The following is a 16,725-nucleotide window of genomic DNA, read 5'->3' on the forward strand; positions in this document are numbered from 1 at the left end:
AAAAAATGTCACAATTTAGCGACATTGCCTACTAGTTGTATTCAAGGTTATAACACTAGCGTATTTATCTTTATTAATTAATATAAAAATGATTTTCCCTTTGGATACATCACTGAATGCCTATAGTCTAACAATACAAATGGAGCCCTCTAATCTGAGAAGTAAGAATGAAAATACTTGATAGAGTTTCTGGTTCAAGATGACAGACAGCACATATTTATATGTCTTTTTTCTTTTCTTTTCTTTTCTTTTTTTTTTTTTTTTTTTTGCAAAACCCCTCTGAATAATAATAATGAAGTACTAAAGACATTAAGTCCATAAATTTACTGAATGACATCACTGAATGCCCAATGAGAGGCATCAGAAGACCAGAGCCTTGACATATTTCTGGAACATGGAGAAAGGTGGGACCATATTGATGGACAATATAGAATGGAGAGAGCCACATCTCAGGACATGCACAGTGTGCTGCAGAAGAGGTAAGAGTTGCTTATCATCAGATAAGTGGAAAGGAAATAGAATTATAAAACAACATGATTGATGGCCTACAGCATTGGTCTCCAAGGTTGTGTGTGATCATCCCAGGCAATCCATATTTCATATGGCACAGAAAAACATATTAAAATGTCCAGTTTTACTTTTTTATATCAAAAATAAGAAATATATTATGTTTATCAATATTTTATAAACAGATGTACAGTAATCTATGTATGTGATATATATAATAAAATACTATAAAAAAGAATATAGTAAAATCATTGATTTTTTTTTTGAGACTGGTAGCTTCTGTAAAATGGCTATGGCCATGTAGGTCAGCATCACCTCTATATATGCAGTAGCAGCAGGTTGAGGCTGAAGTGCTATTTTCCAAAGAAATGAGAAACCTGCCAGGAAGAGTTTAGTGCTTTTATTATGGTAGCTGATATTCCAGAGAAGAGCCATCCTCATTTGTTTTCTGCCATAAAAACTAAAACATAACCCACTAGTTTGAAGTTATATGTGACTTCCTTTCAGGATGGAAGCCTGTGAGAAAAGACTACCTCAATAATGTCAGAAAAATTGCTTGGTAGGTACCAGTAATAATGCATCAAGTGCATCTCTTATGAGTATGAGTGGAAAAACAAGCATCATCAGACATTTGAGAAAAACTAGAAGCACACGCAAAAAAATAACTAATCTGGACATTACTTGGAAGAAAATAACTTTTAAAATTTATTCTAATTAATATTCTTGGGAGAATCAAAATGATCCCTACATTCACAAAGAATAGGTTGCTGTAAGAAAAGAGTAATTGGAAAGCAGGAAATAGAAGTTTAAATTTTATTAAAATTAGAATATCAATAGAATAAATTAGAATTAAATGGAAAATAAGTTGCAAAAATATCGGACATCACGATGAAAGTTTTATTGGAAAATAGCAAGAATCGCGTGACAGTCATTAGTAAATGAGTATCTGTTAAAATTGAAGAAAAATAAATAAATATAATGCATGATAGGCGTTTTACAAGAGGATAATTTATGTATCAAATTATTAGGTAGATGTTTTGAGAAACAGATGAAGCCTTCATAAATATTTTTGCAAAATTGCCTTTTTTTATTTTTGTGCCATGGAATTTAAATGTATAATGAGGAATATAGTAGAATATCATCTTATAATTTGGTTGGGAAAATTCTGCACAAATCTCTCCTTATAAATCAATGCATTTTCATTCATTTTTTGTTTGAAAAAATTAATTTGGAGAAGGTGGCACACTCTTGTAGTCCCAGCTACGCAGGAGGCTGAGTTGGGAGAATCACCTGCGTCCAGGAAGTCGAAGCAACAGTGAGCCATGTTCCCCAGCCTGGGTGACAGGAGTGAGACCCTGTCTCAAAAAATATGCATATTTAAAATTAAAGCATAAATTGTGTTCAATACAAGGTTAAATAAAAAAAGTTTTAGATTTCTTTTCCAAAACAAAATCTCAGTAAAACCTTTTCCATTTTTATCATGACTATAAAATTTTGGTTCATGTTTTAAGTGTTTTCAGTGTAAGCAAAGTTTATTTTAAAATATGGATAAAGAAGTCTTATAATAGTATGATTTAAGAATTTGCATAATCTTAGTCATTAGGCAAATAAGGCATATATTTATTATGTCAACAACCCAAAAGGAAGAGAAAATCTGGTCTTTTACGACATAAAAAAAAGAACCTCTACAAAAATGTAATAATCCAAATATGAAGCAAATGTGGCATGATTCTGACCCTTAGACGGGGTGTAAAATAAAAGAATTCATTTGACTTTGATACTTGAAGCATCCGCTTTTAGGAAGCTATATCCAATTTCTGTGGAACCAGTCACGTTACTTGGCTCTATTGGGAATAATATTTACACAATTATAATATGGAAAAGTGGAAATATACATATTTATATAATTTTCACAATCTATAGGTAAATATGGACATTTTAATTATATTTAAATTGCAGGATTAATAGGTTATAAATCAACAATGTATTTAAAAAGTTCACATTGACTCAAATAGAGATGTAAAAGGCGGGATAAAGATTGTACTGACTTTCTCATCCGATTTATTAGGGAGTCAATGATTATCATTTAAAATTAGCAAATTAAGAAGTAGGGCTTTATAAAGATAACCAGCAGAAGAATGATAAAACTGATAGGTAGTTAACAGATACTGGAAGATCGAAAGACTTCAGTACACCACTTAAGCTCAATCGTTCATACTAAAATACAAGTTTAGGAATATTATTTATAGTTATTGTGAAAATCACCGGCAACAAAAAAGAAAATCACTGGCAACAGAAAACTTATTAAGTAATAAGACTGGTGACGTGAGAAGGGGGTGAATTTTTTAAAACTTTTAATTTAATACATTTTGTACTTTCAAAAATGTATTTCCATGGGCATCTGTTGTTTTCTTTTCTTTATCACCTTTTAATTCCATCCTCCCTAAAGTAACCAATTACAGAATATAAGTAACTAATTATGAAAATGTAATGGTATCCATTCATACCCTTTTTCTACTAATTCTCTCTCTCTCTTTCTCTCTCTCTCACACACACACACACACAAACACACACACACAAATACACCTGATCACAAAAGTTGTTCTTGCTGCTTTATTTTAAATTCAAATAGGAATATACTATTCTCATTACTCTGCAATTTGATTTTTTAGTCATATAATTTTTGACATATATCCAGATCAACATATACATACAGCTCACTGTTTTTATTAGCTGCACAATATTCTATTCAATAGAAAGCCTCAGGGTTAATATTCTGTATCTGCTGAGACTTATCAATACCTGTGTTATACTGATTGCTAAATATTTTGAATATTACCACCAAATAAACTACAGTTTATTCCACTAATTCACTATTGTACATTCGGGCTACCAAAATGCTGAAAAAAATTATACACACACACACACACACGCATGCATATCTATATATGTACATACATACTAGTACTTTTATTTTTCTTGTAGGCAAAATTCTTAAAAGAGTGATTGCTGGGCCAAACAATATGTATATATTTATTTTATTAGTTATTGCAAGATTTTCTAAGTCATGCATTTCTCAATGTCACCAGCAAAAATGGTTAATTTTTACAATTGGGTAGATTTAAACAAAAATTACATTGCTTTAATTTGATTTTCCCTGACCACTCATGATATTGGATATTTTTTTCAAATAAACGTTTGCATTTTTTATTTTCTTCTCTGAATTGGCTGTTCATAATCTTTATGCATTTTTCTGTTTGGTAATTAGTTGTTTTCTTATTAATAAGCACAAGATCTTTTGGCTAGTCATATTAACTAATTAACACCAAACTTAGAAAATAATTGAGACATACTTTAAAAAACATTTGTTGTTTGTCTAAAATTCAAATTAAACTGGGATTCCTCAAGACTACTCAGTTTGTTATTTGAATTTTATGATATTCTTTCCCAAACTATTAGGGAATTGAATTTGTTAATCATTTTAATGGCTTTTATTTTTCTGTCTTGTTTAAGTAGCTTTTACCCTTTCCATAGTCTGAGCATTTCCTGTTTTGAGAAATATTTTAATTATTTTACTTGTTACATTTAGTTATCTGTAATTAGTTTTTTGATTATGTCAAGTAGTGTACTTTTTTCTCAAATGAATAGTCAATTTTTCCAGCACCATTAAGTAAATTATGCTCTGTCAACTGAATTGAAATGTCAAATTTGTCACATTTTAATTTTCAATATTTCTTAGATATATTTTTACACTATTATGTTCCACAACTAATCTGTCTATTCTTATCCACCTAACTTATGAGTAACTTAGCTATCTGATATAGAAGGTCTTAAATCAGTAATTCTATTTTGTTAATTTTAATATAATTTTATTGGCATTTAATGATATTTATTGTTCCATGTAAAATTTATATTATTTCATTCAATTTTAAAACATTAGAATGAGAAAAATGTGTATATTTAATGTGGAAAAAATCAAGGTTTTCATGACATTAACGATCCCTCTGAAGAAAAATGCTATATATTATCATTAATTCTGGTGTTTTTAATGTTGTCCTGCAAGATCTGATTATTTAATTATGTAATGTTTTCTGATATATTTTCACATATCTTAAAATTTACCCCTTTACAGTGTTCTATCCAGAAGTTTTAGTATATTCACAAAGATATACAACCATAACCACTAATTAAAAAATAATTTTTTCACCCCAAGAAAAACACCATACCCATTAGCAGCTATTAATTATCCATTCCTCTCTGCCCTCAGTCCTTTACAACCACTAGTCTAATTTCTGTGTCTATGGATTTGCCTATTTCGGATATTTTATGTAAATTGAATCACATAATATGTGGTATTTTGCTAATGGTTTCCTTCACTTAGCATGTTTTTAAAGTCCATCTTTGTTGCAATATGTATAAGTACTCGATTTCTGTTTATTGCTGACTAGTATTACACTTCATGACTATATCAAATTTTATTTATTCTTTCCTCAGTTGCTGAGCATTTGGGTTCATTCAATTTTTGGATATTATGAATTATATCGCTATGAACATTAATGTACAGGTTTCTGTGTGGACATTTGTTTTCATTCGTTTTGGGTAGCAGTGGAATTGCCAGGCCATAGGGTAAGTCAATGCTTACATTTTAAGGAATGTATTTGTTGTCCTATATTTACTCATTAAAGAACATAATAGTTAAACAAAAAGAAAAGGAGGGAATTCGTTTTTCCTCTGAGACTAATGCCATGCCTTTAACAGTTAATCCCATCATTGTGTTACGGCCTAATTATTTTGATTAGTTCTATGATTAATTTCAGCCATTTCAGACACAACTATCATATATTTTATGTGGCTATGATTAAGATGAAAAATACGATGTGAGCATATATTTTAAAATGTCATTCACATGCATTTAGAGTAAAATTAATGTAAAATAAGGTGAATTAGCTACTAACATAATTTTTTGTTAATGAATCTCTGATACTCAGTCTAGAACTTGGAGAGGTTTTACGTGTTGCTATTGTTGCTGCTCTTTTATTTTGAAATAATTTTAGACTTAGAGAAAACTAATAAAATCATTAAGAGTTCCTTAATTTCCCTCAGCCAGCTTCCCCTACAATTAGCACAACACATAGCAATAGTAAAATGATCAAAACCAATAAATTAATGTTGGTACAATGCTATTAATAAAGTGCAGAACTTACTTCTATTGTACTCGTGTTTTAACTAATGTGTTTTTTCTCTTCCAAGATTCCTTCTTCTGCTTCATTACCCTCAGCCTGTCAGACTTCGTCAATCTTTCTATGCCTTCCATGACATTGACTCTTTTTAAGAACACTGATCAGTTATTTTGACATATATGTATTTGTTTTTTCTCTTGTAAGTTACAAAACAAAGTTACAAAACAAACCTGATGTCACATGTACTAGGCAAAGCAATACCTTTCATGCATACAGAGAGTTGCAAAAACAAATGATGAAGATCATAAGTCTAAAGAGTATTTATATCTGGAGGTTCTTCCTTCAGAGTGGAGAAAGACAGAAAGCAATTGAAAATACAGTGTGCTCCCTAATATTTACTCTTGTGCACTCTTCAGAAAATTCGGCCAGAGTATCAGAAACTTATTTATTTTATACATCTGAATTGAACAACTCATGATGGATCTGAATGGATAATGAATAATATTCTCTAAAGATTGAAATATAGTAATTAAACTGATTAAAGAATAATTCTTACATTTGAAAAGGAGTAAGAAGTGAATATGAAAATAACCATGTTTGCATTTTCAGAGAATGACTCCTCTTGTTAGATTTATTTCTCCAAAATAAATTGTAAAGTTAAAGACCTTCAGAGCTCTTTTTAAATGAAACGCCTGTTCCCCGTGAGAAAAATCTTGAGCCACTACTCTGGGCACTGGGCCGGGTAGTAGCCTCTGATATTTTTGACCTTCCTTTCTTGGAATGGAAATTCTGCCCTACAGGTAAAGCTGGACAAAGGATGATTGGGGCCTCAGTATTCTCTGCCTACTACACATTGAGTAGAGCCTCTGTCCTATGGAGAAGGGTTAAGAAAGGGAAACCCTGAACTCTCAGCTGTACTCACCAGGAATTTAGCTTCTTCAAGTTGGACTTTTAGGGAATCAGAAATGCTGATAGACTACCCCTCTCAGTGATATATGGGGGATGCTCTTTATTGGGCGCTCAGAGGAGAATGAGCCCTGCCTTCCTGGTCCCATCTTCCCAGAATGGTAGTTTAATCAACTTGAGCTGGAGGGTGTGGTGGATCATGACTCAAATGCCACAGACCTCCTCTTTTCATAACTTATTTTAGTACTATTTTCCTTGGGCGGCTGTAACAAAGTACCACGAAGTATTGCTGACTGAATGCCTTAGAAGAAATGTATTGTCTCACAGGTCTGGAGACTAGATGTCTGAAATCAAGATGTCAGCAGGGTTATTTCCTTCTGAAAGTTGTGAGAAATAATCAGTTCCATGCTTTTTCTCTCATATTTTGTTAGCTGAAATCATTGGCATTCGTTGCCATATGGAAGCTTCATCTCAATCTCTGTCTTAGACGTTTTTTTTTTTGTTTTTTTTTTTTTTGAGACAGTGTCTCACTCTGCTACCCAGGCTGCAGTGCAGTGGTGCAATCTCGGCTTACTACAGCATTGACCTCCCAGATTTAAGCAATCCTCCCACTTCAGCCTCACAAATAGTTTGGGCTACAGGTGAGTGCCACTATGCTCAGCTAATTTTTGTTATGTTTGTAAAGATGGGGTTTCACCATTTTGCCCAGGCTGGTCTTGAACTCCTGGGTTCAAGTGATCCACCCCCCTTAGCCTCCTAAATTGCTGGTAGTGTTTACATGTGTTCTTGTCTGTGTCCAAAATCACAATCATTCTTTCAGCAGAGACACAAATCATTCTGGATTAGGGGCTGCCCTAATGAATGCATCTTAAGTAATTGCATCTTCAACAACCTTATTCCCAAATACGGTCACATTCTGACATATGGGTGTTATGTCTTACACCTATGAATTTTAGGAGAAGACAATTTATAACAATATATTTTCATGAATTAATGCTTCCTCATTTGCTGTATACTTTTATGACAATTTCTAGAAAGTTGAAATTGTTATTTATTTTCATAATTTTCAGCAGCCTTGTTTGTTTCACAGGGGAATGCATTCACAGAGCTCCACATGCTACCTCCCTGGAAATAAAGTTCTGTGGAACAAAATTTTAGGGAGAAAACATGACTTACACAATTTAGAAAAAATAATTATTACTTCAAGATTTAACAAAAAAGACATTTGGGAAATATTTCATTAATAAGGAAATGTTTCACCACACTCTTTGATCATTACAGTTAATTAAGGTTTTGTTGTATCCATCTAAACATTTCTACAAACATCAAACATGAAAGGCATCTATTTGATGAGCCTTTTCAGTTGGGCTTATTGATAGAGTTATGTGGTTAAGAGGTAGAAAAGAACATTCCATCCAACTGACCATCACAATTATCAGAAACTAAATCTGCCCTCTTAAGTTTCCAGGGTTAATGCATATTTTTATTCACCATGCTGTGCTACATGACATGATTGAATTATTCTTCACTCACAGAATTAGTCTTCATTTAACAATAAAGTTAATCTATTGTCTACTGTTAATGTTCAACAATAGCTTAGATTTCTTTATATTAAATCATAATTGTGTCTCCAAGATGAGCTTTTCAGAAGAAAACATGTATTACAAATTCCATAGAACATGGTAAATTACTGTAATAACCCCAAATCAATTATAACAAAGCTACGTATATGTTTATCATCTTTTTGAGACACAGCCACTATATATTTGCTTTATTTCTGTAAACTATTGTAAGATTTTTGATATTTGGCAAGATAAATTAATACAATGATTCTAATTTTAAAAAAAACAGTACATCAGGGGAAAAGTATCACCATCCAGCATTGCATAGTTGCTTTAAAATATTTGATAAAACATGTTAAAATAATATTCAAGACTGACCTATATGTGGGCATTGTAAATATAAATGACTACATTTGGCAATATTGTAAAGCCTCTTACTCTAAAGTGTTTTCAAATATATTTTTCTTTTACATAATTTCACTGTAATTGATGGCTCTGTGGTACATTGCAGTAATAGCAACAAAAATGTTACAGCTTCTTAAGTCAAGTGGTAGGGACTATTTTTCAATCCTTTGAATAAAGGATGGTCATGTGCCTTCTATGATCCCAGAAAACATTAGCAAATACAACATAAGCAGAAAGTTAAAAAGCATTGTCACATTAGGTCTTGTTTTCTTGCTGTATTTGGAATCCTGAGACTTCCATATGAAGAAGCTAGAACTAGGAAACTATACATACATACATATATATATATATATACATATATATATACATATATACACACACACACACACACACTTCAGTAAACAGTCTGTCAGCTACCACACATGTGAGTGAGATCATTTATTTTTATTTTTTAATTTTTATTTTAGATTCAGTGTACATGTGCAGGATTGTTATATAGGTAAATTGCCTGTCACAGAGTTTTGGTGTAAAGATTATTTGTCACCCAAAGAGTAGGCATAATAACTCATAGGTAGTTTTCCAATCCTCCACCCTCAAGTAGGCCCCAATGTCTGTTGTTCCATTCTTTGTGTCCATGTGTACCCAATGTTTAGTTTCTACTTATAAGTGAGAACATCCAGTATTTGGTTTTCTGTTCTTGCATTAGTTCTCTTAGGATAATGGCTCCCGGCTCCATCCATGTTGCTGCAATGGACACGATCTCATTTTTTATGGCTTCATAGTATTCCCTGGTATATATGTACTACATTTTCTTTATCTAGTCTACCATTGATGGGCATTTAGGTTGATCTAGTGTCCTTGCTGTTGAGAATAGTGCTGTAATAAACATACGTGTGTGTGTGTCTTTATGGTAGAACAATTTATATTGCTTTGGGTATATACCCAGTAATGGAATTGTTTCATCAAATGGTAATTCTGTTTTAGTACTTTGAGAAAGTTCCAAGTTGCTTTCCACAATGGCTGAACTAATTTACATTGTCACTGGCAGTGTATTAACGTTCCCTTTTCTCTGCAACATCACCAGCATCTGTTATTGCTTGACTTTTTAATAACAGCCATTCTCAATGATGTGAGATGGAATCTCACTATGGTTTTAATTTGCATTTTTCTAATGATTAGTGATGTTGAGCATTTTTTCCTATGCTTGTTGACCGAGTGTATGTCTTCTTTTGAAAAGTGAGTGTTCATGTCCTTTGTCTGCTTTGTAATGGGGTTGTTTGCTTTTTGCTTGTGACACTGTTTAAGTTCCGTATACATTCTGGATATTAGATACTTGTTGGATGCAGTTTGCAAATATTTTCTCCCATTCTGTAGGTTGTCTGTTTACTTGTTGATAGCTTATTTTGCTGTGCAGAAGCTCTTTAGTTTAATTAAGTCCCATTTGTCAATGTTGCTTTTGTTGAAATTGTTTTGGGCATCTTTGTCATGAAATGGATGCCAGGGCCTATTTACACAATAGTACTTCCTAGATTACCTTCCAGGATTTTTATATTTTTAGGCTTTACATTTAAGTCTTTAATCCATCTTGAGGTGATTTTTGTGTACGGTTTAAGGAAGGGGTCCAATTTCAATCTTCTGCAAATGGCGAGCCACTAATCCCAGCACCATTCACTGACTAGAGAGTTCTTTCCCCATTGTTTGTTTTTGTCGACTTTGTCAAAGATCAGGTGGTTGTATGTGTGAGGCATTATTTCTGGGCTCTCCATTCTGTTCCACTGGTCTATGTGTTTGTTTTTGTGCCAGTACCTTGGTGTTTTGTTTACTGTAGCCTTGTAGTACAGTTTGAAGTCAGGTAATGTGTTGTGTCTGGCTTTATTATTTTTGCTTAGGATTGCCTTAGCTATTCAGGCTCTTTTTTGGTTCCATATGAATTTTAAAATTTTTTTTAATTGCGTGAAGAATGTCATCAGTACTTTGATAGGAATATCATTGGATCTGCTTTGAGTCGTATGGCTATTTTAATGATATAGATTCTTCCCATCAATGAGCATGGAATATTTTTCCATTTGTTTGTTTCATCTCTGATTTTCTTCAGCAATATTTTTTAATTTTCATAGTGGAGATCTTTTTCCTCCCTTGTTACCTGTATTGCTAGGTATTTTATTCTTTTGTGACAACTGTGAATAGGAATGCATTCTTTATTTGCCTCTCAGCTTGGATGTTGTTGATGTACAGAAATGCTACTCATTTTTGTACATTGATTTTGTATCTTAAAACTTTGCTGAAGTTGTTTATCAAATCTAGGAGCATTTGGTCAGAGACTATGAGGTTTTCTAGATATAGATTTATACAGTCTACAAAGAGAGAGTTTGGCTTTCTCACTTCCTATATGGATGCATTTTATTTCTTTCTCTTGACTGATTGCTCCGACTAGGACATCTAGTACTCTGTTGAATAGAAGTGGTGAGAGTGAGCATTATTGTATTAATCTGGTTCTCAAGGGGAATGCTTCCAGCTTTTGCCCATTCAGTATGATGTGGCTATGGATTGGTCATAGATAGCTCTATTTATTTTGAGGTATGTTCCTCCAATTCCTAGTTTGTTGAGGGTTTTTAACATGAAGGGATGTTGAATTTTATAGAAAGCATTTTCTGCATCTATGGAGATGATTGGGTGGTTTTTGTTTTTAGTTCTGTTTATGTGATGAATCACATTTATTGATTTGTGTATGTTGAACTAACCTTGAATTTCAGGAATAAATCCTACTTGATAGTGGTAAATTAGCTTTTTGATATGCTGCTGGATTTGGTTTGCTAGAATTTTATTGGGGAATTTTGCATCTATGTTCATCAAAGATATTTGTTGTGTTTCTACAAGGTTTGGAATAGGTATGATGCTGGCCTCCTCCTTCTCTGTGATTTTTTGGAATAGTTTCATTAGGAACAGTACCAGCTCTTCTTTACACATCTGGTAGAATTTGACTATGTATCCTTCTGGTCCTGGGGTTTTTCTGGTAGGGAGGCTTTTTTATTACTGATTCAATTTCAGAACTCATTATTGGTCTGTTCAGGGATTCAATTTTTCCTGGTTCAATCTTGGGAGGTTTTATGCTTTCAGAAATTAATCAATTTCTTCTAGGTTTTCTAGTTTGTGTGCATAGAGGTGTTCATAATAGTCTCCGAGTTTTTTTTATTTTTATTTTTTTGCATTTGTGTGTGGTCAGTGGTGATGTCCCCTTTGTCATTTCTAATTGTGTTTATTTGGATTGTCTATTTTTATTAGTCTAACTAGCTGTCAATCTCATTTATTATTTATTTAAAAACACCTCATGGATTTGTTGATCTTTTGTATGGTTTTTCATGTCTCAATTTCCTTCAGTTCAGCTATAATTTGGGTGTTTCTTGTCTTCTGCTATCTTTGGGGTTAGTTTGCTCTTGTTTCCCTATTTTCTCTAGGGGTAATGGTAGGTGGTTAATTTGAAATCTTTAAATTTGTGTGTGTGTGTGGGGGGGGCATTTAGCACTATAAAATCCCCTTTTAATACTACTTTAGATGTGTTCTAGAAATTCTGGTATGTTGTATATTTTTTCTTACTAGTTTCAAAGAATTTCTTGATTTCTGCCTTCATTTTATCATTTTCATAAAAGTCATTCAGAAGCAGCTTGTTTAATTTCCATGCAATTATATGCTTTTGAGGGATTTTCTCAGTTTTGATTTATACTTTTTAAACATGTTTAAATATTCAATTTATTGGTTTTAAGTACATTTACATTGTTTTGCAACCTTCATCACCATCCATCACCACTACTTTCTTATTTTTGAAAATTGAAACAATGTTCCCATTAAACAGTAACTCCTCATTCCCCTCTTCCAGCCCTTGGCAACTACCATTCTACATTTTCTCTTTATGAAATTTGACTACTTTAGATATCTAATCCATATTGTAGCATGTGTCAGAATGTCCTTTTTTTTTTATTTTACTTTACGTTCCGGGATACATATGCAGAACATACAAGTTTGTTACATAGGTATACATGCACCATGGTGGTTTATCGCACCTATCAACTCGTCATCTAGGTTTTACGTCCTGCATTTATTAGATGTTTTTCCTAATGCTCTCCCTAAACAGGCCCTGGTGTGTGTTATTCTCCTCTCTGTGTCCATGTGTTCTCATTGTTCAACTCCCACTTATGAGTGAGAACATGCGGTGTTGTTTTCTGTTCCTGTGTTAGTTTGCTGAGGATGATGGTTTCCAGCTTCATCCATGTTCCTGCAAAGGACATGATCTCATTCTTTTTTTATGGCTGAATAGTATTCCATGGTGTTTACATACCACATTTTCTTTAGCCAGTCTTTCATTGATGGGCATTTCGGTTATTTCCATGTCTTTGCTATTGTGAATAGTGCTGCAATAAATATACGTGTGCATGTGTCTTTATAGTAGAAGGATTTATATTTCTTTGGGTATATACCCAGTAATGGGATTGTTGAGTGAAATGGTATTTCTGATTCTAGATACTTGAGGAATAGCCACACTTTCTTCCACAATGGTTGAACTAATTTACATTCCCGCCAATAGTGTAAAAGTGTTCCTATTTCTCCACAGCCTTGCCAGCATCTATTGTTTTCTGACTTTCTAATAATTGCCATTCTGACTAGCGTGAGATGGTATCGCATGGTGATTTTGAGTTGCATTTCTCTAATGATCAGTGATGATGAACTTTTTGCATATGTTTGTTGGCCACATAAATGCCTTCTTTTGAGAAGTGTCTGTTCATATTCTTTGCCCACTTTTTCTGATTTCCGTATTTATTGCACCATGGTCTGAGATTATGTTTGATATGAATTTTTTATTTGCTGAAAATTGTTTTGTCTCATTGTGTTGTTGATTTTATAGTATGTGCCATTTGAATATGAGATGTATGCATGTTTTGAATGGAGAGTTCTTTACATGCCTGCTAGGTCCATTAGGTCAAATGTCAAGTTTAGGTCTCGAATATCTTTGCTAGTTTTCTACTTCGATTATCTCTCTAATAGTGTCAGTGGGGTGTTGAAGTCTCACACTATTATTGTGTGGTTATGTAAGTCTCTTCATAGGTCTCTAAAAACTTGCTTTATAAATCTGAGTGCTCCTGTATTGGTGCATATATTTTTAGGATAGTTAAGTCTTCTTGTTGAATTGAATACTTTATCATTATATAATGACCTTCTATGTCTTTTTGATCATTATTGGTTTAATGACTGTTTTGTCTGAAATTAGAATAGCAACCCCTACTTTTTTTCTGTTTTTTTGTTTGCTCGGCATATGTTTCTCTTTCGCTTTATGTTCAGCCTATCTGTGTCATTGGATGTGAGATGGGTTTCTTAAAGACAGTATACAGTTGGATCTTGACTCTATCCAACATGCCACTCTAAGCCTTTTAATTGGGGCATTTAGTCCATTTACATTCAAAGTTAATATGATTTGTATGGGTTTAATTGTGTCATCATGTTCTTAACTGGTTATTATGCAGACTTGATTGTGTGCTTGCTTTATAGGGTCAATGGTCTATGTACTTAATTCTGTAATTGTGTAGCGTTCTTCAAGTGAGATTTTTTAGCTCTATCAGATCAGTTTGGTTCTTTCTTAAAAATGGTCATTTCGTGTTTCATCTCCTGTACTGTTTTATTGTATTCCTTGGATTGGGTTTTGACTTTCTCCTGAATTTCAGTGATCTTCATTCCTCTCCACATTCTGAATTATCTTCTGTCATTTTAGTCATTTTAGTCTGGTTAAAACCATTCCTGGGGAACTATTGCAATCATTTGAAGGTGAGAAGATATTCCAGCTTTTTCCGTTTCCAGAGTTCTTATGCTGATTCTTTCTTATCTGTGCAGGCTAATGTTCCTTCACTCTGGGAAGTTGCTATCCTTTGATTTTTTTTTTTTTTTTTTGCTTTTATCTTATTTTAGGCCCTTGAGGGTTTGATTGTGGTATAGGGTGGGTTCAGTTGACTAGCTTCATGCCTGGAAGATTTTTAAGGGTTCAAGCCTCAGCTCAGTGTTCCAGGACTGCATGCTATAATTCTGGGGTCTGGTATCAGGCCCCCAGCTTTGTTCTCTGACCCCTCAATATTAAGAACCTGCTGTGCTAGAGGGGCCAAAGTCTTCCCAGTCCACTTATCGCAACACTCTGGTGGGTGGTGCCAACCAAAGTGCTTTGTTGGGGCAGTGGCAATGGGAGCCATGCTTGCTCACATGTGTCAGCCACCGCAGAAGTGAGGCAAGGTACATGCATGTTGACAGTAGTAGGGTCCAGGTAGGAGCAGGGCTGAGGCATTCCTGTGTGTTCCTGTGCCGGTGGTAGCAGGGTCATAATGGCATAAGTGGAACACTTTTGTGGAAAGTATTGATGGTGTCTGTGTTTGCATTTGTGCTGGTGGCAGTGGCAGCAGGTGCAGGACACTGGCAAGTGCCAAGCTGCTGGCCTCTGTGTGTGCATTTGCACCAGTGGCAGTGGCAGTGTGAAGGGGCAGGGTCACTGGCATTAGTGTTTTCTTTGCGCTGCCAATCACAGCAGAGCCTAGATACCTACCTGCATGTCAGTGGGGGATGGTGTAGTGGGATGTGCTCACACAGGCAGTAGTGATATGGCAGACTGGGCATGCACATATACACTGGCCAGGGATTGGAGGTGAGGTCTGCCTATGTGCACTGGGAAACCAGTGGGTGAGGTGTCTGTGGATGAGTGAGTGCTGGCTAAGTGGTGTGGCAGAAGCTACAGTGAGGGAAGCACGTGTAGATCGGCTGGTGTGTGTTGGCTGGGGTCTTTCTGCTGGAGCTCTCCAACGGTCAGGCATGATCTGCTGGTAAAGCAGCTACACTGAAGGCCCTTGGGAAGCACCCTGGTTGGGCATCCAGGTTTGTGCTGCAAGCAGACACGGCCAGGCTGGGATCTGAAGAGAGGCTAGCGAACATGGAGACAATGAGTTAAGACTGGGCCTGTCTCGCGGGCAAGAACACTCTGCTCTTTCCAGGTCCAACAGTTACCCTAAGGCTAGCATCTCCTAAAGGAGCATGACAAGCCTTAGGGGATGAAGGTCCCTCGCTGTGCTCCACTGCAGATGTTTCTACACCAAACCATCTGGACTCTACACAGGCTGGAGTCCTGCCCCTACCACCTGTCTAAGCAACTCTCCCTGTCAGCTCAACTGTCCGTGGGGGTTGTGCAGTTTCCTGCTGCTAGGATTCTGGAGTTACATGGAGAGAGGGTGGCACTCCTCCCCTGTTCAACTCACCCTTTTCCCAGGAGCTGCAGGGGCCAGGAACAAGTCCTGGTGCTCAGCAGCACCATGCAGGCTTCCCAGTGTCCTCTCCCTTCAGCCCAGGGTCTGCACCCTCCCTCTGTCCACTCTCAATTCCTCTGAAGATCTGCTTGGAATGTGCCAGTCTTCTCAATGTCCCAGTGTCTCAGTGACACATGTTCCTCCTGGCTGCATCTAGTTGGCCATTTTTCTCTTAATATTGGGGTCATTTTAGATCAAACAGTAATTAGTTTGACAACCACCTGATCATCGCTATGTGATAGAGTCTATCAGAGATAATAAAAGATATTCTAGACATGAAAAATTTCTCAACAGACCGACAGAATCTAGGGCTAAATAAAATGGCTGTTGTTTTAATCCACTAAATTTTGGGCTAGTTGTTTGTTATGCTGCACAATCTAACTGATGCAAACTGGAAAAGAGACAACAGATACCTGGAGATTAGAAATGGGACAAAATTTGATAGGTCTCATAATCTGCGTAGACCACAAACATAGTCTATGGTAACACCCCAAGATGATAGTGCACATAGTGAAGCACAGAAGCAGATAATTTCTTTATGTCCAAGGGAGTATAGAGGTCTTGGACAATATAGATGATAACCAAACTTACAAGGAATTAAATTCTAGTCCCCCCCCCGCCCCGCCGCTTTTCTAGCATTATGCATCTGAATGCTGGTATAACTCTAGGGGTAGTGTAAAATATCCAATTATTAGTGAAATTGATTTTCTCACTACTTTGGTGGAATCTTTGATATAAACTCAAATATAGATTTGAGTTTATTAAAAAATTTTTAACTTCTGATTTTGCACAAGGATTGCACTGAATTATAGAGGGTTATCATTACAAACTTAGCAAATT

At 35.0% G+C, this 16,725-nt stretch overlaps 1 long non-coding RNA gene across 1 annotated transcript in view; it reads left to right on the forward strand.

Moving 5' to 3' along the window:
• The first annotated feature begins 303 nt into the window (after window positions 1-303).
• LOC129138599 (uncharacterized) overlaps window positions 304-16,725 on the forward strand; it is a 47,194-nt gene continuing 30,772 nt past the window's right edge. The window contains exons 1-3 of the long non-coding RNA XR_008541907.2: window positions 304-479; window positions 5,002-5,133; window positions 7,117-7,234. This is a non-coding gene — a long non-coding RNA (uncharacterized LOC129138599). The remainder of the gene's footprint in view (window positions 480-5,001; window positions 5,134-7,116; window positions 7,235-16,725) is intronic.

This window comes from Pan troglodytes, chromosome X (genome assembly GCF_028858775.2).
Source record: "Pan troglodytes isolate AG18354 chromosome X, NHGRI_mPanTro3-v2.0_pri, whole genome shotgun sequence".
NCBI classification, from domain to species: domain Eukaryota; kingdom Metazoa; phylum Chordata; class Mammalia; order Primates; family Hominidae; genus Pan; species Pan troglodytes.